The 26,553-nt window shown below is 38.3% G+C and overlaps 2 long non-coding RNA genes across 6 annotated transcripts; one reads left to right on the top strand and one right to left on the bottom strand.

Annotated features, from left to right (window-relative positions):
• Positions 1-3,637: 3,637 nt before the first annotated feature.
• LOC140588292 (uncharacterized) lies at positions 3,638-18,264 on the top strand. 4 transcript variants are annotated; one of them, XR_011989641.1, is made up of 9 exons: positions 3,646-3,776; positions 6,318-6,366; positions 8,870-8,982; positions 9,246-9,312; positions 12,085-12,287; positions 14,639-14,774; positions 14,888-14,957; positions 16,214-16,388; positions 17,370-18,264. It is a non-coding gene; the product is annotated as an uncharacterized lncRNA (long non-coding RNA). The 4 variants fall into 4 exon arrangements; XR_011989640.1 differs by having other exon boundaries at positions 3,649-3,776; positions 13,768-14,774; XR_011989638.1 differs by having other exon boundaries at positions 3,638-3,776; positions 12,085-14,774.
• LOC111838711 (uncharacterized) lies at positions 5,939-21,760 on the bottom strand. Of its 2 annotated transcripts, XR_011989642.1 has the most exons (9): positions 20,873-21,760; positions 20,320-20,454; positions 20,031-20,165; positions 7,748-7,813; positions 7,284-7,375; positions 7,061-7,187; positions 6,755-6,875; positions 6,288-6,349; positions 5,939-6,129 (listed from the first exon to the last, which is right to left on the bottom strand). It is a non-coding gene; the product is annotated as an uncharacterized lncRNA (long non-coding RNA). The 2 variants fall into 2 exon arrangements; XR_011989643.1 differs by lacking the exons at positions 20,031-20,165; positions 20,320-20,454; positions 20,873-21,760 and adding an exon at positions 8,674-8,783.
• Between the last annotated feature and the right edge of the window lie 4,793 nt (positions 21,761-26,553).

Below are 26,553 nucleotides of genomic sequence, written 5' to 3'. Positions count from 1 at the left end.
ATGTAAACATAATAATGTAAATATTATACTCCCCAAAAGTCGTCATACCTTTTTTAACATACATTATATAAAAACAATATACAAACAATATCCTAATATATTACAGAAAATTAACTATACATGGAGTTGAATTGAGGTGTATACTTGTAGTGCAGTGTACTATAATACTTGTGCTTAGGCCACTTAAAATTAATAAATTGTTTTACATGACTCAAACTTCTAAAATATTGGTGAGTAGGGGATTTTATATTTTTAGCGAAAACACGAACGGCAACAGAGATATACTAAAACTAGAAAATTAAACTTTAATTTGTCAGTATCTCAACATTTTAAACTCTCAACAGTCTTGCCACAGAATGGCCCAATAAAAGCGTCCTCCTGACAATATTAGCAAAACAACAGCACGTCCATTGTTTCAAACAATAGAAGTGCTGTTGTTTGACCTCAATGAGGGTCACTATTATTGGACCACCTTTAAGAGACTACTTGCTCACAGTGCACAGGATATCAGGATTTGGCACATTGACGATCTCTGACAGTTTTTGAGAAATATAAAATATAAAAAAAATTGAGGCGGCACCAAAAAATTGAGGCGGGCGGCCATGTAAAACAATTTATTAATTTTAAGTGGCCTTATATGGAGCAGTTGAAAAGAGAGATAGCCACAGGCAGGAATGATCTCCTGTGTCGTTCAGTGGTGCATCTGGGTAGTCTTAATCTCTCACTGAACATGCTCCTGTGACTGGCCAGCACGTCATGGAGTGGGTGGAAGATATTGTCCAGCATTGTCCTTAGCTTGGACAACATCCGCCTCTCCGACACCACCTTTAGAGAGTCCAGCTCTATCCCCACAATGTTACTGGCCTTGCGAAACAGTTTGTTGAGTCTGTTGGCATCCGCTACCATCAGCCTGCTGCCCCAGCATGCAACAGCGTAGAGTATAGCACTGCAGCGTAGAGTATGGCACTGCAGCGTAGAGTACAGCACTGCAGCGTAGAGTATGGCACTGCAGCGTAGAGTACAGCACTGGCCGCAACAGACTCATAGAAAATCCTGAGCATTGTCTGACAGATGTTAAAGGACCTCAGCCTCCCCAGAAAATAGAGGCGGCTCTGGCCCTTCTTGTACAGTGACGTGTTTTTAACCCAGTCCAGTTTATTGTCAATGTGTCCTCTACTACAGTATGTCCACATCGACCCCCTGGATTGAAACAGGGGTCACCGGTTTTCTATATAAAGTCCACAATCAATTCCTTGGTCTTCGTCACATTCAGCTGCAGATAATTCTGCTCGCACCGCGTGACAAAGGAATCCACCACAGCCCGGTATTCTGTCTCATCACCACCACTGATGCATCCAACCACCGCAGAATCATCAGAAAACTTCGGAAGATGGCAGGTTTCTGTGCATTGGCTGAAGTCCGTGGTGTAGAGGGGGAGTGGGAAGGAAGAGAGGACGGTCCTTTGTGGTGCCCTGGTGTTGCTGACCACCATGTTAGACACACAACGTTTAAAACGCACATATTGTGGTCTTTCTGTCAGGTAGTCTACAATCCAGGACACTAGAGAGGCATCCACCTGCATCACTGTCAGCTTCTCACCCAGGATAGTTGGCCTGATGGTCTTGAATGCACTGGAAAAGTCAAAGAACGTGACCCTCACAGTGCTCGCCAGCTGGTCCAGGTGGGTGTAGACATGATTGAGCAGTTAGATGATGGCGTCCTCGGCTCCAAGGTGGGGCTGGTAAGCAAACTGAAGGGGGTCCAGATGTGGTCAGACCATAGGACGGAGCTGGTCAAGGATGAGTTTTTCCAGGGTCTTCATGACATGAGAAGTGAGTGCCACAGGTCTGTAGTCCTGGGGGCCACTGGGATGTGGCATCTTTTGTACAGGAATGAGGCATGACGTCTTCCACAGCCCTCGGACCCTCTGCAGCCTCAGGCTCATCATGAAGAGTTTGTGAAACACTCCACAAAGCTGGGGGGCACAGGCCATGAGGACAAAGGGACTCACCCCGTCTGGTCTTGCAGACTTGCTGAGTGGAGTCTTCTAATTTGTCTCTGAACCTGGTCGTAAGTGAAAGTGACAGGTGGAAGAGGGGTGTCCAGTCTTTCACCAGATGCTATGGTGCAAGGAGGAGAGAGAGGGAGAGAGAATGGTGTGAATTGCAGGCTGACTGTAGATAACTGAGTAGGGGGATGGGCATTAACTGCAAAGTCGAATCTGTTGAAGAACAAATTCAACTTGTTGGCTCTGTCTTCACAATCCAGTGATGGTCTTCATGCCGCTCCATACCTCTCTCACCCATGGCTTGTTATTTGCATAACAATGGACAGTCCGAGTAGGGACAATCGGTCTTTGTCAGTCACGTGTCTGCACTGTCTGACACGCCCCCATTCGCCATTTTGAGTGTATCGCGGATGTAAACACTAGGATGAATGGAGAAGAAAAAGAAGAATGAGAAGATACCGTATAGTGAAAAACTTACGAAGGACGCCAAGGATCGGTATTTGACTACAGGTAAATTGTCAACAGTCAATAATATAGATGTCATGCCCCGATCGTCCGCTCCTCTCATGTGCCACGCCCCCTCGTTAACCTCATGTGGAATCCCAGTGTGTTACAGCTGTTTCTGATTGTTGTCATTAGTTCATTGTATTTAGTCCGCGTTTCCGTTTGTTTCCCTAGTCCGGTCATTGACGTTGTGACGTTGTTTCGTTGCGTGCTGCCATTAAAACCCTTGTTCCTGATCCCTGGAATCCTGCCCTGTTTATCTGTGCTCCGGGCGCGTACACGTTCCATGACAATAGATCCGTATGACCTCACAGCAAAACAATACAATGCCGACGTGACATTGCTGCCTCCAACTTCATGTCTGGATATAACAAACTACCTTGTTTATAGTATCAGTGCTTACACATATGAACAGTTCAAAAACTATAAATCTCTTGAATCTCACGGACATTTCATCAATGGTTGGGTGCGTGATCTGTCTACATTTCAAATGCAGGACTGCGACAACACAGTCGTCACTGTAAGCTAACATATTCAAGTTATTAGTAATTATAAGGTGAAGTTGACTGTAATCATGTAGACAGCCTTACAAATGAAGCATAATATACTGAATAATTTAACACTGTGGTAAACTGTTGTTGTCTGTCTATGTGTTATCTATCTTACACGCTTCTCAAGCCATGGGCCATCATCGAGCCCTCAGGAGCCATATCCTCTGCTCACTGTACTTGTATGGCTGGGTTAGCAGAGACATGCACACATGTTGCAGTTACTGTATGCTGTTTAAGCTGGAGGCGGTCGTCAGATACAGAGAGACAGTAACAGAATAACTTGCATACTGGATGATATCAAGCAGCATTAGTAAAGCGGGAGCAATAGCAAGACACAAAATAGACTTCGCCACTGCGAAAGCAAAAAGAAGAAGCCTTTACAACAGTGGTTCTCAATCCTGTTCCTGGCGACCCACATGCCAGAATGTTTTCATTCCAACCCTACCTTAATCGGGCTTATATGGTCCTTAATAGGCTCCTGGGAGTTTTACTTACTCAAAAACGTTCTGAGGGCAGAACGAAAGTTGATTGGTTCAGAGAAATAACCAGTCAAATCGTAGAGGAGGCGGGTCTAAAGAAACAGAGGGGGCGGGACCAAGAAGCTGAACATTAGGCGGGAGTTTCAAAAAAATGTTTCGGCGGCAGTATTGGTGAAGCAATCCGGCGCACAAAAGAAGAATTTTGGAAGATTTTTCACTGCACTTATTCCAAAGGTAAGATTGTTTAACATTTATTTGGTTAACAGGATTTACTTTGATAAACTAGTCTGAGGCAATGAGCATGTTATTATTCTTTTGCTAAGAGCTGGTTAACATTAGCTTAAAAAGCTAACGATGAAAATGCTGATAAAATGATGATTGCATGTGATGGATTACTTATATTTGCGTATTTTATAACTACTTATGCTGGCGCACGTTACTTTTGAAACTCAGAGTAAGCTGTCTAAAAGGTGATTTTTGAGGTCAGGTTTGGTATTTTAACTGGCTATTTTTCTACATTAATATGGTCTCTTATTAGTGGTGTAGGGTTCTGAAGGCCCAGGCAGTGTTAATTTCGTTGACGAAGACTATGACGAAAAACATTCGTCAACGAACATTTTTTACAGGCGAAAACTAAATTAAAAGTCAGATATGATGACGAAGACGATGACGAAATTTAACTGACACTTTAGTCAACGAATAAAAACTAGAGGAAAATGTTGGGGCGGGACGAATGGAGAAGAGATCCAATAAGAACTACCCTTTTGTGGGGAAATCCAATCAGAGCGAATCTTTTGAGGGCAGGTTGATCTTGGCAAAGCCATTTTCAAAAGCCGCGGTTTTCAAGTTATGAGGACGTTTGTTATACATTATATTTAGTTATACATTACACTTGGTTGCACAGTCTTGGTTACAAAGCTTTGGTTAATTTAAGTTGACTTTTCTCGTTAGCAACACGCTAACGTTTTGTGCACGCGGTCCGAGGGCAGCGGTATGTCTCATGAACCGCGGTAAAGTTAGTTTGCAGTTTGTGATTCGGCATTCCTTTGAGTTTATCTCGACAGTGCGGTGAGGTAAACTAGTAAACACAGTGGCATTTTGTTATTCGTGATTTGTGAATTCGGATGACGTCATTTCCAATCCCGAAATCTGCGAATATTATACTTTGCCTTTTTATTGTCAAACGCGAATAATAAAAAAACTTCACCATATAAACAGGTCCAGGCAGGTTCAATCTGACCAGTCTGATTTGTGAATTTTTTCACAGTCCTCAGTTCGTCTGCCAGTGACTGATAAGCGCTGAGACAGAAGGGATTAAAAACACATGTCACATGCCATAGCAATACATGGGCTGCATCACAGACCAGTGGCCAGAACACCCTGACAATGTGGCCCAGAAGGACCAAACTAGGCTCAAATTGATCAGTCTGATTTGTGAATTTTTTCACAAATCAAATGTGGTCAGTCAGTCATAGGTCAGTGTGTGTATTAGGCAGCTGGTGGGAAAAAGCACTGTTTTTACACATGAACCTCACTAATAATGAACATACCCTCGTGAATCACAATGTCTTACTCTTTTAAAATGTACTTTTTAATAACAATTTACTCTTAAGTAGTGTGGTGTTAGACATGTTACGTTGTGTTAAAAATGTCTGAAATTATAATTTTCTTTAAAAGATATGTGACCAATATTACATACCTGAAAAGTAGCAGAAAAGATGACGTTTATGTGCAGTATTTGGTGTCTTATTTAAATTGGGATATTTTATGGCATTGGCATCCTGCTGAGAACAGCAAGTAACAGTCAGTAATTTATTGGCATGTATGGAAGTTCTCCCATTGTGCCATGAAGTTGTCAAGTGAGACCATTCGTAACTTTTCATAAAATTTGCCTTGAAAGAAATCTTCACAAATTGAGAGTCACACTTCCACAGTTCATTAATTGCAATCCAGTGCACCCAAAAGGGGATGCATTTCCCTTTTCAGACTTATTGATTACCACAGGATTCTCCATTTCTGTCTATTACTATCACAGTCAACTTGCTCATTAGAGGAGAGACCCAAATATTTGTATTGTGGTTTGATTTAAATTAATTTCAAAAGCTTAATTGAATAATATGTTTTTACTTGACATTTAACAGCTTTGTTTTACCAAACAGAAATTTCAGTAATATTTTGTACAATTTACCTTGTAAAAATAAAAGATTTAACATCAGTCATGACCAATTAAACAGTTTCAAAAGTAATGTAATGTGATATTTATATTTGTTCATTGTCATTCATTTTGCCTTTTTTAATATTTATTCTGAGTCTTTCATGAACATATCAAACTTAAGATTTGAACACCACAACCTGTGGACTAATTAAATATATAAATACAATAATAGTGCAGTGCCTTTCTTGAAATATTTTTAATCATTTTCAAAACAATGAAAACATTTCCTTTCACATGTGACAACAGTTAAATTGCATTTGTAAAGTATTGACAAAACCATTTACTGTTGCTATTAGTGATTGACTTTATTTCCTCCTGAGTCAGGTCTGTGCACTTCATATGAGTCCAAAGCATGCAAGCATCACACTGAATCTGTATGACAACAATTCATTTACAAATTAAATTCATGTCATTTTTATTTTAATTTCAAAACAGAATATAAATATTAGTCCTTCATGCTGTCACATTCTGTATATTTTAGTAGTTTAATATAATTTTTTAATAATATATTTTAAGTATAATATACATACCCAAAGTGATTTCCCTGCCGTCTCTTTCAGGCCACACAACTGGCAAACATCCTTCACTGGCTCTGTTATTTGGAAGATGGTATATAAATTTTGACTTATTTTCTACTTTCTTTATTTTACAGAAATTGAGACTAAATGACCAAGACTAAACTAACTATTCTGTAGTTTTGTGACACGTATAATTTTATTTCAAATGTAAATCGTCAACTATAAATGAGACATAACTATCAACAGACATTCATGTAAAATTTCACAATAATGAGGAAGAGAAAGAGGTAAGGATGAAATGAAAGACTTTTTATGAACCAACATGAACTATACAGACAAAAGTATGGGGACACCTGGCCATTACAGCTACAGGAACTTTTAAGACGTCCCATTCTATATCCATAGACCAACCCCTCCATTTTGCCAAAGCTGACTTAAGCAATGTGCATGACTAATTTAATAAAAATAAAAAATCTTGCCCGAGGAGGCCAAAATGGTGGTTGCTATCCTTTCCCGCAAACGCTTGACACCATTTAGCGTTCCATCTATGTTGATTTGACTTGGTATATCGGGGAACATCTTTAGGATTTCCTCTCCAATCTGAAAATAGACAGTACATGCATAACATTGTGACATAACTCGTATTAGCTGCCAATTTTACGTGAAAACTTTCACAGCTTAATAAAACATAAAATAAAGCTTTTAAGCTAAAAGTTTAGTAAAACAGCATTAAACACTTTCAAAATATAGGCTATTGCAGTAATATTCTAATTATTGTCTTTGACCTTCATGACAAAAACACCACAACTGCTCCCATCCTGTTGATGTGTGTGGGGGACTGTGGCCGGATTCCATCTGTGGCAGCACCATTCCTTTCTCCCCAGAATGTTGTGGCGCATTTGGAAGTATTTCCTAAACACAAGAACAGTCTTACAGGTTACAATGAATCCGGTAAATTATCCATTGCCGCTGTTTATATTATAATATCAATTCACAATTTTTAAATACCTAAATTTTTGCCCTGCTTCCTTTGAATCAGCTTGTTCATTTAGACTCATAGGATCAATAATCAATGCTTCTTTTGAAGCAACGTTGAGAAACTGGAGGAAAAACAAAAGTTTGATTGTGTTCATTATTTCCATTACATTGCTATGAACTTGTCAACAAATAGATTTTGAGAACAAATAGATTTTATCTTTGTAGCTTGCTGTTCAATGTATTTTTGAAGTGATAAGTATTCAAAATATTTTTTGGTGAAGTACTTATATAAATATAACACATAGTACAGCATTATTGTGAATTAATACGTAATACAGAGTAAATTATTAACTGCAACTAAAGTTATATTCATTTGGCATAATAGTATACAACACTTCGATATTTAGCCTACAATTCATTATGCATTATTTTTACATTTGTTATCTGTCACTCCTGTTTTGGTTATGGCAAGATTATGGTAAGATAAAACTCACCAACAATTTCCAGTGTTGATTCACATTAAGGACTTCCACTGCTGCATCATAATCATCAAAATTCACCTGTGGATACAACATAGGGCTGGACAATAATTCGATATCAATATATATCGCGATAGAATTTTTTTCAATAACGGTGATACGATTTTTAAACACATTTCCAATATTTCGATATACATTTGAATATACCAAATGTATAGAGGGAACCGCCAAATTCCCCTTTGTCTTAGCATTTTCTCATCGGTTATGTCGATTCTTTTATGTCGCCGAACCCTAATATCTTGAGCACAAAAGAGGGCCAAAATCGCCACTTAACATCGGTTATCTCCATCCCCAGGACGATTCGCCGGCTTTTAAAAATGTATCACAAGTGCTAAACAGCGCGTATTCAAATCGCATTTGCATGGTAATTTGCTGAACAACGCAGCTGTGAAACGCGATCCAGGTAAAACTTTTTTAGACAGCATAAATCATATTGAAGCATTTGTTTTCAAGCAGACTGTTAAAAGCAAAAGCAACAAAGCATTTTAGACTTTGTAAAGAAACCATAGTAACCCCGTGTATGATACTTTTCAGAGCTGTGTCAGAGGGAAATGACTCGTGAATTTAATTTTGACACTGGTTAGCTTTTTGTGAAAACGACAAGGCTAAGTACACCCCGCAGGTTTTTTGTGATTTTGTGAGCGATCTTTGTGTTTTCAATGTTAGAGAATATAATTAAAGGTTTGTATCTAGAAACAACGGTGGTTTTTATTGTATACTGGTAAATCTCTGCTGTTAGTTGGTGCACATATGCCTTTTGTTAAGCAATGTATGTCGGGGCCGGCTCTACACTGGGGCAAGAAGGGGCAACGCCCCCTTAAGCAAACGTCCTGCCCCCTTAAATCAAACTTTTAGAAGTTGAGGAAGAAAATAATAATTACCCACAAACTGAATATGGACAAGATTTACTACACACTGTTAGCAATTTCTGTAAATTTCACAGTATTTAACTGTAAAATGAACTGTATTTTACTGCAGGACAGCTATACAGTATGCTACTGTATTTTAAAGTTGCATTATGGGAAATATCCCCTTGGCGCCATTAAAATACAGTATTTTTTTATTTACTGTAAAAAGAGCGCGAAACCTGACCAAAAGAGCGCGAAACCTGACCAATCACAGAAAGGCCTTTATTACCGCCTGGAAGAAGAACACCAAGACACAGATGCAAGGACCTGACAGCTGCAAAGGTGTGCAGAAATATTCCTGTGTTTCTTCTAGATTTCGTCTATATTTTTGGGTTTAATTATTTAAAAAGTAAATAAAAACAGATCAAAACTTGCGTCTGTGCGTCACTTAATGACGCACAGTAACGTTACCTCAGACTATGGTGTAGAGGCGAGCTCAGAGAGCTAACGTTAAACAACTTTGTGGCGGAAACGCGATTTAAATTGAAGAAAACTTAACTTCTGTGAAATAAATGAACATTTCTTTATTTTCTTTCCTTTTTAAGGAATAAATCAGCATCGAAATATAAGCATAAACGGTCTCTGTCCTACGTTTGACCACGTTGGGTGCAGGTGAGTGTTCATCTAACGTTTTTAACTTTAGCTGACAGACCAAGCTTTTGTGGGTTTAGTTTGTGATATGATCGCTTGCTGTTAACTTATTTCCCCATACAAATGTACAGCATGCATTTATTGCTAGCATAAAACCCGCGATGTTCTTATGCAAACACTGTGGCGTCTCTGTGGAGACATTATACGCCTTTATTAATCATGCAAAAGGGCACAAAAACATGGCGAACTTCAGGTTTTCGTGTGCAGTTTCTGAATGCCCATGCACGTTTCAAAGCCTCTCTGCACTTCAGTCGCATATGTACCGCAAACACAGAAAGGCCGCAAAAATAAAGAACAGATCTGAACAACATGATTTAAATTCTCAATGCAGCGTTGAAGGTTGTACATTCGTGACGACTAAATTCGCCAGGCTTTGTGAACACCTGAAGTGGCACATTCGAGATGGTAAAAAAGTTGAATGTCCGATGATTGGCTGTAAAAAGTATTTTAGAGTCAAGTCATCATTTTCAGCACACCTCAGTAGAAAGCATAAATGTGATTTTCAGAAATCCGTCTGTGCAAATATTACTGAGATCTCTGTTGCTGTGCCAGATGTGAATGATCTTGGGGAAGGCTTTGATGATGTGGAATTTCAAGATGGTCCAGCCATTCAGCTTGACAAAGACACATTTCTGACTAATTTGGCTTTATTTTATTTGAGGATGCAATCAAAAATGATTCTGCCAGCCACAACAATTCAGATTTTAATTGATGAGTTCATGGAGGTGCATACAAATAGCATGACACACGTCTTGTCCAAAGTTCATGAAGAATTGGCAAAGCTAAAAATTCCAGACTCTCAAATAAATGAAATAATAAGTGGGTTATCTAAAGAAAACTTACTTAAGATGTATAATGAGGGATATTTTAAATCAGATCAGACACGGAAGTCCTTTTTCAAAAAACATTTCAATTATGTAGAGCCTGTGCAAGTGTACCTAGGCTGTGATGCATCTGGGAAGGAGCGCTATTTCCAGTACGTACCAGTAAATAAAACTCTGAAGGCATTTCTGAACAATGGATCTGTTAAAGAACAGTATGATGAGGCCAAGAGGCACACACCACAAAATCCTCATGTACTGCAGGATATAAGGGATGGGAGAAAATTTCAAGAAAATACACTTTACAAAGAGTATTCATCAGTTGTGTCTCTGATTTTATATCAAGACGCATTTGAGGTAGTTAATCCCCTTGGCTCTGGAAGAAAAAAGCACAAGCTGGTTGCTATGTACATGACACTTTCAGAAATCTGTCCTCACAATAGATCGTCTATTGATCCTATGCAGTTGGTCATGCTTTGCAGAGAGGAAGATTTTAAGTTTTTTGGGCAGCAACAAGTTTTCAGTCCTCTTTTGAGTGATCTGAAGGACATGGAGGAATTTGGAATTGTACTGGAGAATGGAGAGACAGTCAGGGGAACAGTGATTGCCATTGTTGGCGATAACTTGGGGTCGCACTGCATCGGTGGTTTCACTGAAAATTTTAGTAAAAGTACACATTTCTGTCGTTACTGTCTTGTAAACAGAGACATGTTTAAAAGCAAAGGCACAGAATTAGGTCCAACAAGAACAAAACAGAGTTACAAAGACAGTTTGTCAGTGTCTGAAGGACAAGAAATTTGTGATGGTGTCAAGTTTGACTCTGCGTTCAACTGCCTAAAACACTTTCATGTGTGTGATCCTGGGCTTCCTCCATGCTTGGCACACGATCTTTTTGAGGGGGTCGTGTCATCAGATCTGGCTTTATATATAAAACAACTTGTCACTGTAGGTAAGCATTTTAGCTATGTCCAGCTAAACAGGAACATATCGAGCTTCAAGTACAGTGGAAGTGACATGAACAATAAGCCATGTGAAGTAAAACCTGATGGTTCAAAGTTGTCAGGACATGCAGCCCAGAACTGGTGTCTGCTTCGATTACTTCCATTATTAATTGGGGATCGAATTAAAAATCCACTTGATGATGAAATTTGGCAGTTGTGCTTGAAGTTGAGAGAGCTTGTTGAAATCATATGTGCACCGAAAATCCATCATGATCAAATAGCCTATATGAAATGCCTAATTGAAGAATATGTGCACTTAAGAGCTGCTTTGTTTCCAGATGCACCACTTAAACCAAAGCATCATTATTTGCTTCACTACGCTGAACTCACACTCAAATTCGGACCACTGGTTAGGCTATGGAGTTTACGATTCGAAAGCAAGCACAGCTATTTTAAACAGTGTGCCAGAAAATTGCGAAATTTTAAAAACCTAGGGAGTTCGCTAGCTGACAGACATCAATTATTGCAAGCCTATTTGAGTGCTAGCTCCATCTTTTCCCCAAATATGCAAGTAGGTGAAGCAGATGAGTTTCACAGTCATGTATACAACACCTGCATTCAAGCAGCTGTAAGGATGCAAGGCCTTCTTGACTCCACATTTGTCACATCAACTGTTACATACAAAGGAACCACATACAAAACGTCGACGGTTGTTGTGGTAGATCACACAGATGATGTGTACACATTTGGGAAAATTGAAATGATTCTGATACACTTCTCAGACTTATTCTTTGTTGTTGAAAAGTGTAAATCAGTAACAGTTATTGATCTGGGTCTGCATTGTCTGCAGCAAGAGTCAAATCCTGAATATTTGTGTGTAAACGTAGAGAATCTAGCTGACTATTACCCCCTGCCAGTGTACAAACGATTTGATGCTAATTTTGTTGCACTTCACCATTCTGTTTGTCTAGGGTAAAAAGGTAAAAGATGGAAGCTGTCATTAGAAGTGCCCTCCCAATGCTGGATAAAGATCAACTGAATGACTTGACATCAGAATTAAGAAGAATTGGTGTGAAAACAGATGATGATCTCCAATATGTCACATTAGATGACGTCAAAGACTTCCTTTCACCAATAGATTGCAGGAAATTAATTAATTTCTTCAAAAGCAGAGGTTAGTCATTTGTATACAGTTGTGCCCATAAGTTTACGTACCCTTGCATAATATACTAAATGTTAATAATTTTAACAAAATAAAAAGGAAACTCGAAAGCTGTATGTATTTTTATTTATTTAGTACTGTCCTGAATAAACTATTTAACATCAGAGATGTTCATATATTCTCCAGAAGACAAAATTTTAACTGAATTTATATAAATGACCCCATTCAAAAGTTCACATACTTTTGAATCTTAATACTGTGTGTCGTTTCCTGAATGATCCACAACTGTTTTTGTCTTTTGTGTATTGTTCATGAGTCGCTTGTTTGTCCTGGGCAGGTCATCTGCCTGCTGTTCTTCAGAAAAATCCTTCAGCTCCTGCACATTATTTGGTTTTCCAGCATCTTCTGCATATGTGAACACTTTCCAAAAGCGAATGTATGATTTTTAGATCCATCTTTTAACACTGAGAAAAATTGAGGAACTCATACATAACTATTACAAAACATGAAAACATTTACAGATGCTTAAGAAGGCAACACAATGCATTAAAAGTAGTTTTTCTCATTATGTTTACAGATTTTGTTCCTCATTTAGTATTGCACTTCAGAAACTACATATATATTAACATGTCTGCCAGTAGACAATATAAGTACAATTTACAATGATCATTCAATTCAAAAAGTTTGTGTTCCTTTCATGACCATCAGTGAATGTTTTCATCTTTTGTATTAGTTATATATGTGTCCCTCATTTGTTCTCATTGTGAAAAGACAGAATTCAAAATCATACATTCACTTTTGGAAAGGGTTCAAATATGCAAATGCTGGAAAACCAAAGAATTTGCAGGTTCTGGGGGATTTTTCTAAAGAAGAGCAGGCAGATGAACTGCTTAAGGGAGTCACGATGAACAACAATCACAAAAATAATCATAGATCATCCAGAAAACAACACACTATATTATGATTCAAGGGTATGTAAACTTTTGAATGGGGTAGTTTTTGTAAAATCAAGTCCTGTTGTCTTGTGGAATCTATATAAACGTTTGTTATGTGAAATGGCTTATTTGGGACAGTACTGAATAAAAATATGCAATTTCTGTGATCCCTTTTATTTATTTATTTATTTTTATGATTAACAGTTTTCATAGTCTGCATGGAATATGTAAACTTATGAGCACAACTATATATGTAATATACCAATAGATTGCAGGAAAGTAATTAATTACTTCAGAAACAGAGGTTAGTCATTTGTATATATGTAAAATACCTATAGATTGCAGGAGAATAATTAATTTGTTCAAATGCAGGTGTTAGTAATTTATATATGTAACAAACAGTATTAAAAATAGATTATGTGGGCTTTAAGGCATGCCCATGATCAATGAAGAAATATGTACATTTTTCAAATCATTAATGTGCTGTTATTAAATACTTTGTCATTTTTTATTTTTTTTTTCTATTAATCAATATTTTTGTTCAATATTTCATTTAGGTAACGAAAATGTTCTAGCTACTCCCAACCCTTCAACATTCACTGTGCAGTGTCATGGATCCAGTTCAGTTACCAGTCAGAGTCCCACATTCATTCCAGTCCCAGTTCAAAGTGCAACATGGTTGTCAGATTTTCAGATACCCTGGGGTAAGATGACACCAAATTTACAGACATGTCTTGCTCAAGGAAAGCGACCTGAAGCCTCAGATAGAAGACACATGGTTAGGGTGATTGTGGATTCCATCAGAGAGGTGTGTTTAAATCCAAGCAAGCAGCAATGTTCACAAATTGCACAGTCAGTCATCCAAAAGTATCCACACAGTTTTAGTGACAAAACAGAAGAGGGGGAGTTAATCGGGTGTGGTTACTACTCTTTGCTGTGTCAGCTGAAGACAAGGGTGGAACATCTTAACCGGAACAATACAATGGCTCGACTTAGAAAACCTAAACGAACAGAAGGTGAAATGGATGATAGCCAGCCCTCAACATCTAAATCGGCTAAACTCGATAGCTATGGTTGTGTGAACTGGAACCCTGCTGAATTTCCTGAAGGAGAACATTTTGAGTCTTTAGAGTTAAAGAGAAATGAGATGCTTAGTCTCTTTTCCCAAGAAGGACCTCGTGCAGCTGAGCGCAACAAGGTCCAAGAATTAATGAAATTGACATTTGTTGCACAACGCCACAGCATTAATGCCAGACCTCCATCCAGTATTTCAGATCTTCAGGCAAGGTGGCCTTTTCTCTTCATGAAGAGATTCTTATGCGCTCATTTCAAGGAACTGACTGGGATTGATCTTGACCTCAGATTAAAGGAATCCCTTTGTACCAAAGGGGAAAGGATTCTGTGCTTCTTCAAAAATCAAACTTCCAGGTGGGGAAAAGAAGTTCGAACTGTCCTTAGAGAGATTGACAGAGAAGGCAGAGATGTTGACCAAGGCCTGGCAGCTGTACTGTTGATGATGGCCCACTTCAAAGAAAAGGAGGAATCGCTGTTCCTTTCAGCTGATGTAAGTATAATATTATTATTATTATTATTATTATTGTGTTTTTTTGTTGTTGTTTTTCATTTATATAATTGAAGTAACTGACAGTTACAAAAACTGTGTTTCTGTGTGTTTAGGTCACAACAACTCCAGCAGATGCAGAGACCAGGCTTTCACTTCCTTCTGCTCCAAGGTTGATCATGCTTGGTAAGATACTTTAATTCATGATTTAGCAACATTTAAGGGATGGTCCATAGCTCTCCATGTGTAACATTTTGCTTAACATCTCATCAAAAAGTTTTAAAAAACAAGGATAAGTAAATGATTGTCATTTCTTTGGTAAACGTACCCTTAAAGGGATAATTCTCCCAAAAATGAAAATTACCCCATGATTTACTTCAAGCCATCCTAGATGTATATGACTTTCTTCTTTCAGATGAACACAGTCTGAGTTATAATAAAATGTATCCCGGCTCTTCCAAGCTTTATAATGGGAGTGAATGGAAGATGAGATTTTGAAGCTCAAAAAAAAAGTCTATCCATTCACCATAAAACAGCTCTACACGGCTCCTTACTAAAGGTCTTCTGAAGTGAATCGATGGGGGGAAAAAAAATCCATATTTAAAATTATAAAGCAAAACATCCAGCTTCTGGCGGACCGTAACTTACAAAGATTGTGTAACGTCTCTCACAGTTCAAAATGCTTACGCCATGATCAGCGTCATGCGTTGCATTGGTTTTGAACTCAGAGAGGCGTTATGCATTTTTTGTAAGTTGGAATCTGCCAGAAGCTGGATGTTTTGTTTTAAGTTTTAGATTTGGAAATTTCTCTTACAAAATGTTAGTAACCCCCAGAGCTATGTAGAGTAGTTTTATGATGGATGGATGGATAGATGGAAGCACTTTTGCTTTCTGAGCTTCAAAATCTGATCTTTCATTCACTCCCATTATAATGCTTGGAAGAGCCACTTAAAATTTCATATTAACTCTAATTGTATTTGTCTGAAAGAAGAAAGTCAAATACATTCTTAAGATACATTATTAAATACATATCTTAAGATGCTTGAGGGTGAATAAATCATGGGTTAATTTTAATTTTTGTGAGAACTATCCCATTAAATCAGGGGCTGGGAACATTGATTTTAGCTCCAACCCTAATCCAACACACCTAAACAATCTAATTAAGGTTTTCAAGAAACAGGTAGGTATTATTATTATTATTTCATTTTTTTTTTAAATTGTAATAAATAATTATAATATTTTTTTTAATTATAACAGTATTAGGTATGGAGCTAAACGTTCCTCCAGGATTAAGGTTCCACATCCCTGCTTTAAATTAATGAAAAGCTCCAACATATTGTTACTGTAATGAAATCAAATGTAAAATGTTTATGTATAATAATAATAATAATAATAATAATAATAATAATTTTTTATTATTACATTTGTTTTGTTTTTGGTAGGGGGTTCGGTTATATGCAGCAAAAAATGGATGCTGTCAGTTGAAGGCAAAGTCTTTATTCCTGAGTCTGACCTACCAGATTTGTCTTCTGCGTTTGCTGTTCTTTTTGGTTCCTATTATGTGCTTAACCTTGAGTACCAAGTGGAAGCAGCCACTACTTTGGAGTTTATACAGAGGTAAGTACATCTTATAGTATTCTATAACATTTGGTTATACTTCAGTAATGTTGTCAAAAGTACTGATTCGGTACCACACAATACAGAATTTTTAAAAACGTCCATTTCCCACTCACATTTGAACGCTGTTGAACCGATTCTTAAACATTGCTGATTGGCCATAGTGTTCACATGCGCAATAGATAGGTCTGTAATTGGCTACAATGAGCAGAGCTTCACACTCCTGACCAAGCGCTCACACAGGAGCACAATGACAGCGTTTGAAAGCAGCATCTGTCAGAGGATCCCTAATACATCTGCATATAGATGGATCCACTGACAGACGTGGCTTTCAAGTGCTCCAGTTGTGCTGCTGTGTGAGAGCTCAGTGAGAAGCATGAAGCGCTGGTAATTGTAGCCAATCACAGTCATATCTGTGCAATGAGTTTAAGAAAAATATCCATGTTTAAAAGAAAACATCCAGCGTCTGCTGGACTGCGTTCTGTATTTGGCTTCGGAAGAATGTTTAATGCCTCTCGCAGTTCAAAATGTGCCATAGGGCGTAATACAGGATTTAATCTTTTTTTTTTTTCTTTTCTTTTCTTTGTCCAAAGGTTTTTTTTTTGTTTTTTTTTTAAACAAACTGATCATAGGCCTCTGAGCTTATATTGCTCAAAAATGACTGAGGAGGGGGAGGGTTGGTCATTCTTGACCACAAACACACTTACTGGTTAAGTATTCAAGCACACTAGTATGATAAATAATGACGAAATTTGCATCATGCGCACAGTGCGCAGTCCCTCGCGTATGCATAAAAAGTGAAGTATACTTTGGCCTTTAAACCTCTCAAATCATAAGGATGACTTTTATGCTTCTAACACTTAAGAATTTGGTTTGAATGGATGGATAGATGAAAAAAGAAAAGAGAAAATATATTTTTTTTTTCTTCTTCTTGATGATAACATATCAAATGATGTAATTACTTATTTCTTTAATGTGAAGGTTCTTTGTGAGGATAAACCCAGACAACAGCAAGTGCTCCTCAAAGTTCCAAGTCAGCAAAAGAAGTGGGAGGATTGTTCAAAGAAAGAACTCAGGCCTGAACCCTCATGTGTCCTCCTTCATTAAGGAGTTCTTGGATTTCAGCTGGCAGAACTATTAAGGTACAAAGAGCAAATACATTCTATTCAGGCAAGATTTTTTTTTGAAGTACGAAGAAAGAACTAAACCTTCATGTGCTTGAACCTACTGGCCTGAACCCTCAATCCAGAAATCCTCATTTGTCTCTGTATGGCAAAACTCAACTTTTTTTGAATGTTCAAGTTTTAAATATTGTTCTTATGACTGAATTTGTTCACGAATTGGTTTATGCTGTAATGTAAAACTTGTGTATAAATGTTTCTAAAGGGTTTGAACAGTTGCTACTATGAGCAAACACATTCTATTCAGAAGAATGTTTTGAATTTGTAATATTTTTAAAAATTGTTCTTATGACTGAATTTATTCATTAATTGGTTTAAAATGCTGTTATGTGAACAGTTGCTACTACAAGCAAACGTTCTGCTTAAAGAGTTGTTTGAATTTGTAAGAAAAAAAATAATGTATTTGTTAATTGGTGTAAAATGCTGTAATTTGAAACTCCTGTGTTAAATGTTACTACAGGTTTGAACAGTTGCTACAGTGAGCAAATGTATCGTATGCAGGAGAATCTTTTGAATTAGTATGTTTTTTTAATTGTTCCTAGGACTGAATTTGTTCATTAACTGAAAATGCTGAAACTTATGTACTGTATAAATGTTACTGCAGATTTAAGTTTGTGAAGAAAACTTAAAGTTCAGTCTGCAGAAATACTGGAAGGTTATTGCATCATTTTTAATACAGTCGAACAATTAAGCAATGACAATGGTGTAATGTTTTTATTTTTTATCATTTACTGAGGCAATACAGTATTTTAGAGTGCAGCTTTACTGTAAGACAAATGGACAATGAATTACAAATAATTTTTTTTTAAAGAAATACATTACTGGAGAAAATAATGTCATAATAGTGTTTTACAGTTAAAAATACTTTACTGTAAATACATTTACAGTAATATAAACTGGTACTGTAAATATTAATACAGCATTCTTGCTGTATGTTTAATTTACAGCAAGTTACTGGCGAACTGCTGCCAGTAAATTACTGTAAATTCTACAGGAAATTTTTAACAGTGCAGTAGCTGAAAAATCCATTGAAAAAGGCACAAACGAGATGATAAGTTTCACTTCTTGTTCGCTCTTTCCCTCCGCGTTCTGTTTGTGCGCGGGCTCACGCGGCACTCGGCAGAGATCCCCCACTCACCCTCCCCCCAGCTAAACATCCAATCACTGTTAGTATGCAAATGAGCCAGTTTCTCAGTAGGCAGGGCAGAGCGAAATGAGCTGCGCGATTGCGGGAGGTTTAGAGGAAGCAGCAATCTCTCTCGTCAAAATCATCATTTTGTCTATTTGGGGGGGGGTCTTGATCGGGGGGTACTGTACCCCCCAGTACCCCCCGATCAAGAACCCCACAAATAGACAAAAATAGCAGTTTGGGGGGGGGGGGAGGTCTTAACATTTTTTTTTTTTTTTTTTTAAAGAAAGAACCTCACCTTGTAGGAAAATTTTATTTAAAACGATTTCAGACACCCCTAGTGTGGACCGTACCATTTTAACCACCTCGGTAACCCTAAGAGCTACACCAGCAGAAGCTTAGCCTTCAGGTGGGACACCCAAGTTGGACAGGTCTTAGGGTAGAGGCCTGACAAAGTGCAATCCAATTACATGACAAAAACAGTTATCCAGAGCACCACCCCACCCCTTTCCCGCCTTTGTCGCCACCATGTGCCCCCTTCACATTTCTGTCTGCCCCCTCATATATGCATGTCTAGAACCGGCCCCGATGTATGTACATATTTATAGCATGCCGATCGCGTCAAACAAATCGCGGCAATGCCAAAAACACCAAAAACCCGTGCATGTACATCCTCAGTTATTAACGCACATAAATAAATTTCAAGCACATGCTAATATATTGCTGCCATATTGGTTTTCGGTTATCTCGATCATCGGTTATCTCGACACTTTTTGGCAACCCCCTAGGCCAGCGACATAACCGGGTTCGACTGTATATGAATAATCAGCCTGTTCTAGTTTAAATGGAAATATATTATTGTTAATAAGCTGAGTCTGAGAGTTTTATTTATCTGATAGTTTATTTCACATTTCTTTTTTGTAAAGGCTAAATACAAATAAAAATTGAACCTTTTTTTTTGTACTGTTTTTATAAAAAAAAAAATGATATAATTTTAATAGGAGGAGCCTGGAGGTATTATAGACTTTGCAAATTCAGTTTGCAGACATCCATTGTGTGTGTCCTCGGCAGTTTTTTCCTGAGGCTTTTTAATATTGTCCATATCGATATCGGAATTATATCGTATCGACCAAAATTAAGAAATATATCGTGATATAAATTTTTGCCATATCGTCCAGTCCTAATACAACACATGTCACAAAACATACAATTACTGTAAATATGATATTGCAACAGTCATTAAAAGAGCGTCACATGCTTACATGCAAAGTTATTGACAGCAAACCTACCATGTTGCATATACTACGAAACACATAATGTCAGATTATTTACCTGTGACATCAATTGGCGACGTATTGCATCATCCTGTCCATTCATAATGACACCCACAGTGTAATAACTGAATAAGAAAATGCGCTTTGCAGTGTTATGTTGATTTTTGGTAAGCTGTAGGTAGTATTCGATGGTCTTCATGTTTGAATGGTGATTAGAAAGGAAAAAAGGCATTATAGAAATACAACACAAATTTGTCTAACATTGTAATTCTAAATTAAATACAACTGAAAGACATATGATCATCTGAATTAAACCATTGTAGAATTATCATTGTAAAATATCTTACCTCTCCAGTTAGCCATTTATGTGGACACAGAGTTTTAAAATCTGTGACTCTCAAAACGGGTGTGTTCAGTCTCTCTGGAGCGGACATGACTGCTATCACGGCATCATTGTCTGACACGTCCCACAGTGCATGCATCTTGAAAAGAAGATGAATTAAGTTAAATAATTCCGGCATGGGGCAGCATGGTGGTGCAGAGGTCAGCACTGTAGCCTCACACCACTGGGAGCTGAGTTGGATCCTTCGCCAGGGTCCTTGTGTGTGGAGTTTGCATGTTTTCCCAGTGTCATCGTGGGGTTTCCTCCAGGTACCCTAGATTTCCCCCACAGTCCAAAAACATGCTGAGGCTAACTGGAATTGCCAAATTGCCTATAGGTGTGCATGTGTGATTGCACCCTGTGATGGGTTGGCCCCCCATCCTGGATGGTTCCCCAGCTTGCGCCCATAGGCTCCAGATCCCCCACAAACCTGAATGGGTTAAGTGGTTTCAGAAAATGGATGGATGGAATTCAGGCATGTATGCACTGAATAAGACAACGAATGAAATGCAAAGTACCTTTTCTTCTGCATTTTGTAGAATGGCTACATCTGACCATTTTCTGTGTTGTTTAGGATTATTGTCTGTTTTGGAAGCCTTAGAAGTTCTGTTTAGGTCCTGTTCATGATTGGTACTTGATTTGTCCTGATCCCTTTCTGTCTTATTTTTTTTTGCCTTTTTGGGGGTAGGTATTGCAACTGGGACACTGTAGTATTTGGATTTGGAAGGGGTTTCGCTGACACGTTTAGCCCACTGCTCTTCAGACAGCTCGAGGGCTTCCCCTTTCCTTTTTTTATTTAGTGGTCTAGCAGTAAATGATAGTCCACGTCTAATCATGTGTTCCCTGTATCTTCCTTTGAGGGAGGAGTGAGGTTTGCAGATGAAATCAGCTGGCCTCATTGTTTTTTTTCCTCTGCAAAATAGAATTCTTCAATATTCCAAACCAATTTTCCACATGGCTGTTTGTGTCCCTGGTTCTCCTCTCTGCCATATTTTCTTTTTGCTTCTCTTCTTTGCTCTCTGTGACATAGCGTGAGAGGTCATCAAGGAGAATACCACTCCATAGTGGAAAAAGGCCTAAGTAAATTTTCATTAAAAAATCCACAATCCCCTCACACTTGTACATGTTCATGTCTTCATCAAAATGGTCCTCATTGCTTAGAATATTTAGGGCTTTCTGATGGACACTCCTGAACTCTTGTGTAAAGGGGGAGTGGCCTGTGATGGTGTGTACTGTCCCCTGAAAGTCATCTTCCTCTGGGATGTGAGCTTTGAGGGACATTTCCCCTTCTGCATCCCAAGTGTCCCTATGGATGCATTTGCTTAGCTTGGCAATACCTTTTTTAACAGCTGATGTGTTCTTCATACCTAAGAATACTACACACATTTGCAAGAATATTGCCTTGGCTTTCTCCAGGCTAGTAGAATTCTGCAAAAGAGCAAAGCAGAATATTGCAAAATCATGCAAGCCTTTGTCTTTTGTGACATTGGTGACGGCATGGGACACTGCTTTCAGAATGTGGGCAGCACAGATGTGCACTACAGTGAATCTCTGGAGATCCTTCTTCTCAACCATATGATGGCAGATTTTGTGTGCCCTCTCCAAGTAGTTGATAGAGCCCGACCGATAAAGGATTTTGAAGGCCGATACCGATACAAATATTTCTTGGTTTTAAAATCCGATATTCCGATATATCGGCCGATATATATATATATATATATATATATATATATATATATTAGTGCTGTCAAATGATTAAAATTTTTAATCAGATTAATCACAGGGTTCCTGTGGATTAATTTTGATTAATCATGATTAAATATCATTCATTTTTAATCTATATTAATCACATTTAATTTTGCATGAGCAAAAACACTCAAGAAAAAAGGGAATATTTATGCACTTAACATGTTTATTGAACATCTTGAACATGAGTCGGATGCATTCTATCTGCCACAGAAGTGCAATACCATGGACCCATATCAAAAAGCAAGATTTTTTGCTTAGCCGGACCACCTGTCAGATTTAAGGTACCTCAGTTTAAATAGTATTTATCTTCGTTCGCTTACAATTAGCACGAACTACCGTAAATCCGACAAATAATCAAACTAATCATGAAGTCCAATTCTAGCCCGGTTAATTGCCATTGTTAGCAATATCAGTTGATAACACATTATGTATGTGCGGTGCTTTACATATAAAACTCCGTAGCAACACATCCACAGATAAGTTGGACGGTATAGCGTGTGCGACCGATTTAATGAGCCACAAATGAGAAGTAGTGCTTAAACAGTATAAGACTACAACTTTCCCTTCTGTTGATAAAGGGCGCAGCCATCTTGGATTCTGAACTCGGGAATGTCGGGATCCTCTGTGCTGCTCCGAGATATTTCTCGGATGTCCGAGAAACGGGAGCGCATGTAGTCACTTCCGACTTCAAAACTCCGGAATCCGACTCGGAATACAAGTTCCGAGGGGAAATGGAACGCACTAAAACTACCCGAAATGGGTTGACAGAGAAAAATGACAGAGAGGTTGACGGTTAAATTTCAGAAACGCGCAACAAAACATTAACAGATTTCCCTAACATTAGTTATTTGTAGTTATTTATCAATCATCAGTTGCTGCCTGCCTTCTAAAACCTACTATTTAGCGATCTAAATCCATTATATGACTCGTTAATGCTGCGGCTGAACGACAGTCTGCAACGCACACTTGGCGTCATTGGATTTCACACACATGTAAAAGAAAAGCTAACTTTTTTGCGCAAGCTACGTTTGATACTTTTTCTCTATGTCTAAATGTTCACTCCTCGCAAATGTCTAACTTACATTTTACAATGCAGGGACTGTAACTAGAGATATGCTAGTTATAAATACAGTAATCATTACTTTATTTAGGCAGAATAAATTCGTTGTGGTTTCCAAGCTCATTAATGTTAACGTTAGCGGTCTTCCACTGATAGTGGCATTAGCTAGCTTTGTGGTTAGCTAGTCTATGATGAGCCATAATTTAGCAATGGATAACGTCATACTGCAAATTGTAAAACATACATTTTCAATATAACAGGCCAAGGAGAGATGATACGTCTTACTGCTATAACTGTCTCGCTATTAAAGAAATACTTCAGTCTCATTGTCAAAAGTTAAAAGGACAGTCAGTCAACTACACTGTAACAACGTAACGTAATTACTAGCTAATTCCGCTTCACTCTCGGCTTATTTAACAGCAGCAAAACTGGACATGATAGTCACGAATTTTGTCATGCTTATTTGAGTTAAGAGAACTGATGGGGATGTTCTTTTAATTGTTATTCAAGCAATGTATGTCTCGTGACCAACTCACCATGAACACACTTCACCGATGATCTCACTCGCGGATAGCTGGTTCTCTCTGCCCGATTCTGGCTGGATCAGCAGGTTGCAGGAAGTGTGGCGCGTTATACACAAGTGCTGCCAACAGGGACGGTGTAGAGTGCCCTCTGGTGGACAAACTATACAACGCCAACACTCATGACATGGTTGAAGGGTGTTTCGTCCGTTTTTATTTTATTTTTTAAATATTCATTTATCGGCCATTATAAATGCCGATACCGATAGTTTGGAAAATGCCTAATATCGGCCGATAATATCGGCCGATAATATCGGCCTGCCGATAAATCGGTCGGGCTCTAGTAGTTGACAATGACAATGAATGACAGGAGCACACTTTGAATCAGGGCCCAGCTGAAGTCTGTCTCTATGTGGCGTACCTGGCGGGATGTAAATTTGTAGATGTAGTACACAAATTTCATCAGCCAGCTGGAAATATTCGGCACATTGTGTTCATTTGTCAGCAGCTCTGAGACTGGAAGTGGGGGGTGATTTACACCATCTCCGGGAAGAACAAGGGCATAATACAAAACTTTCTTGACCTGACCTGGTATCTTGGTCACTACTCCTCCAGTTGCATCAAGATACAAAGATGTGTTTCTCTTCTTTCTAAGGTGTGACAGAAGGATCCCCATTCCTTGTTCTGTATGCATGTGCACTGCAAATGGTTCTATTTGCAAGTGCTGCATATACCCTGGAAAGTTGTAGAATTCTGTGTCACATTCGCGGAGTATTTTCTGAGTGATCATGAGCTCCATGACTACATTGTCATGTAGCCTGGAACTCTTTTTGATTTCAGATGCTATAGTTTTCAGAACATTCCTTGTGAGACATTCTGAAAGGTTCCCAGCTATTAACTCAGCTTCTGGAGTTGATCTTAGTTTGCTGTAGTAGTAGTTGCTCACTCCATCTTTAATTGCTTTTGCAATTTTGCCACGGTGTGTATAACTAGCCCGGCGAAATCTTACTTCAGCCTTAGCATGTTTTACTTGTCCAGTACATGTAACCAAGATCATAACATTCCTGGTGTGTGGTGGTTCTTTTCGTATGAACTCATATTTTGCCTGACAATCAGAAAATGTGCACACTGCCTTCAGCTGGAGATAAGGGCAAGAATTGTTGCTGTGTTGTCTCCAAATTTTCTGATATTTGAATGCAATTGGGCATGATGGATTTTTCTTCCTGAATTCTTTGTAGACTATGCTTGTCCAGGGTCTTCTCAGTTTAGTTTCCCCATCTGCAGGTGCAATTTTTTTCCAATCCTTATTCTTTATGAAGATTTTGATTTTCTTTTTTTTAAATGGCTTTATTGATCTCCAGCCAATTTCATCCTTTGGTTCCACATTCTCTTCAGCTGGATCACTTTCATATGCACAGGGTTTGTTTACATTTCCATTCTCACTTATGTCATGGTAACAATTTTGATCTTTTGACTCTCTATGTGTCAGGTCACTATGATCACTTAGCTTTAATTCGCTTTGTCTTTTGGTGTTTCGCTTGCTAAGAACACGTGTTCTGACATTTTTCCTGTTGCTGTGCCATACCACAGATTACCATTTTTTATTTTTCTGCGTAGCACATCCAAAGACATTTTGGGACAACTCACACCATATACTGGAGCCCCATGGAATTCTGTCTTCTACACTAGGACATTTCAAGAACTCACGGATTAGTCTTTCCACTCCTCCACATTCCTTCCAAAAATCAGGAGCTCCATGCCTTTGTCCTCTTCGAAGTTTTGCCATGTTTGTCCAATACAGCACGCGGGAATTTACATGCATACAGTGGCATCGCGCGCACGGCATAATAAAACGTGCGCTAGTATTTGTTAATACATTCGGAGTATTTAAATTATGCGCAATAACAGGGCTTGTCCTTTGAAAAATGCAGGCGCACACAAATTTGTGCACCTAAAAAGTACTACGTGCACAATTTTACATTTTTTGTGTGCCTAAAATGTGCTTGGACTTTGGTGCAATGGGTCAAAATGTACTTGTATTTGTACATATTTCTGTTTTTTGTAGTCCTAGTGTTAGTTGAGAATTTTGTCCTAGTTTTAATGCTTTAACATATTTTGTAGAACCCCATTTAAAGTGAATCACTTTTTATTGGTAAATAAAATTTGCAATTCAGAATTCAGTCTTTTTTGCATCAATACTTTGGAGATTGTCCTCAATTTGCATAACACTTGCTGCAGAAGGCTCAGAGGGGAAGAGCACCATAATATTAAGATTATATGGGCCAAAATACACATCATACACATCTGAGCAAATCAAATGTGGCATAGGGTAACCCTGACATACATGTACATTAATATATTACCATGATTTCTCATGCATGCATTTTGTACAGGTCATATGCGTGGTGTGTGTGTACATTCTAATCGATCTATCTACGGACATAATAAATGCAGTACTACGACGCCAGTTAAGAAGTTGGTTAGTTAAATCGGTGTTAACTGCATTGGAGTTTGTGCGCGTTCACATATGTAGAGCATGTTCGGCAACGCAAGGCACCGTTTGACTCATAGCGCGATCTCTATATGTTTCACGGAGAAAGACTGCATGCTAATTACGCAAGGTTATAAGGAGTTTAAATCAACGCTGTAAAGAAAGTACAATACCACTGCAGCCAACAAAAGCAGGCAGGCTTATTAGCAACGTATTGACGACGGAGAAAATGCATACATACATTTTCACGGTCATAAAACGTGGTCTAAAATATCTCACGACCGAGTATTTGTCACTCGAAGGTAAGAACGGGAAAGGAGATCCAGGAATGCAGGGAAAGTAAACCTTTATTAAGGACGGAGACAAGCCGACCAAGGT

This window comes from Paramormyrops kingsleyae, chromosome 3 (genome assembly GCF_048594095.1).
Source record: "Paramormyrops kingsleyae isolate MSU_618 chromosome 3, PKINGS_0.4, whole genome shotgun sequence".
In the NCBI taxonomy this organism is placed as follows: domain Eukaryota; kingdom Metazoa; phylum Chordata; class Actinopteri; order Osteoglossiformes; family Mormyridae; genus Paramormyrops; species Paramormyrops kingsleyae.
Note: the sequence above shows the minus strand (reverse complement) of the source record. Positions and strands in the feature narration are given on the sequence as shown.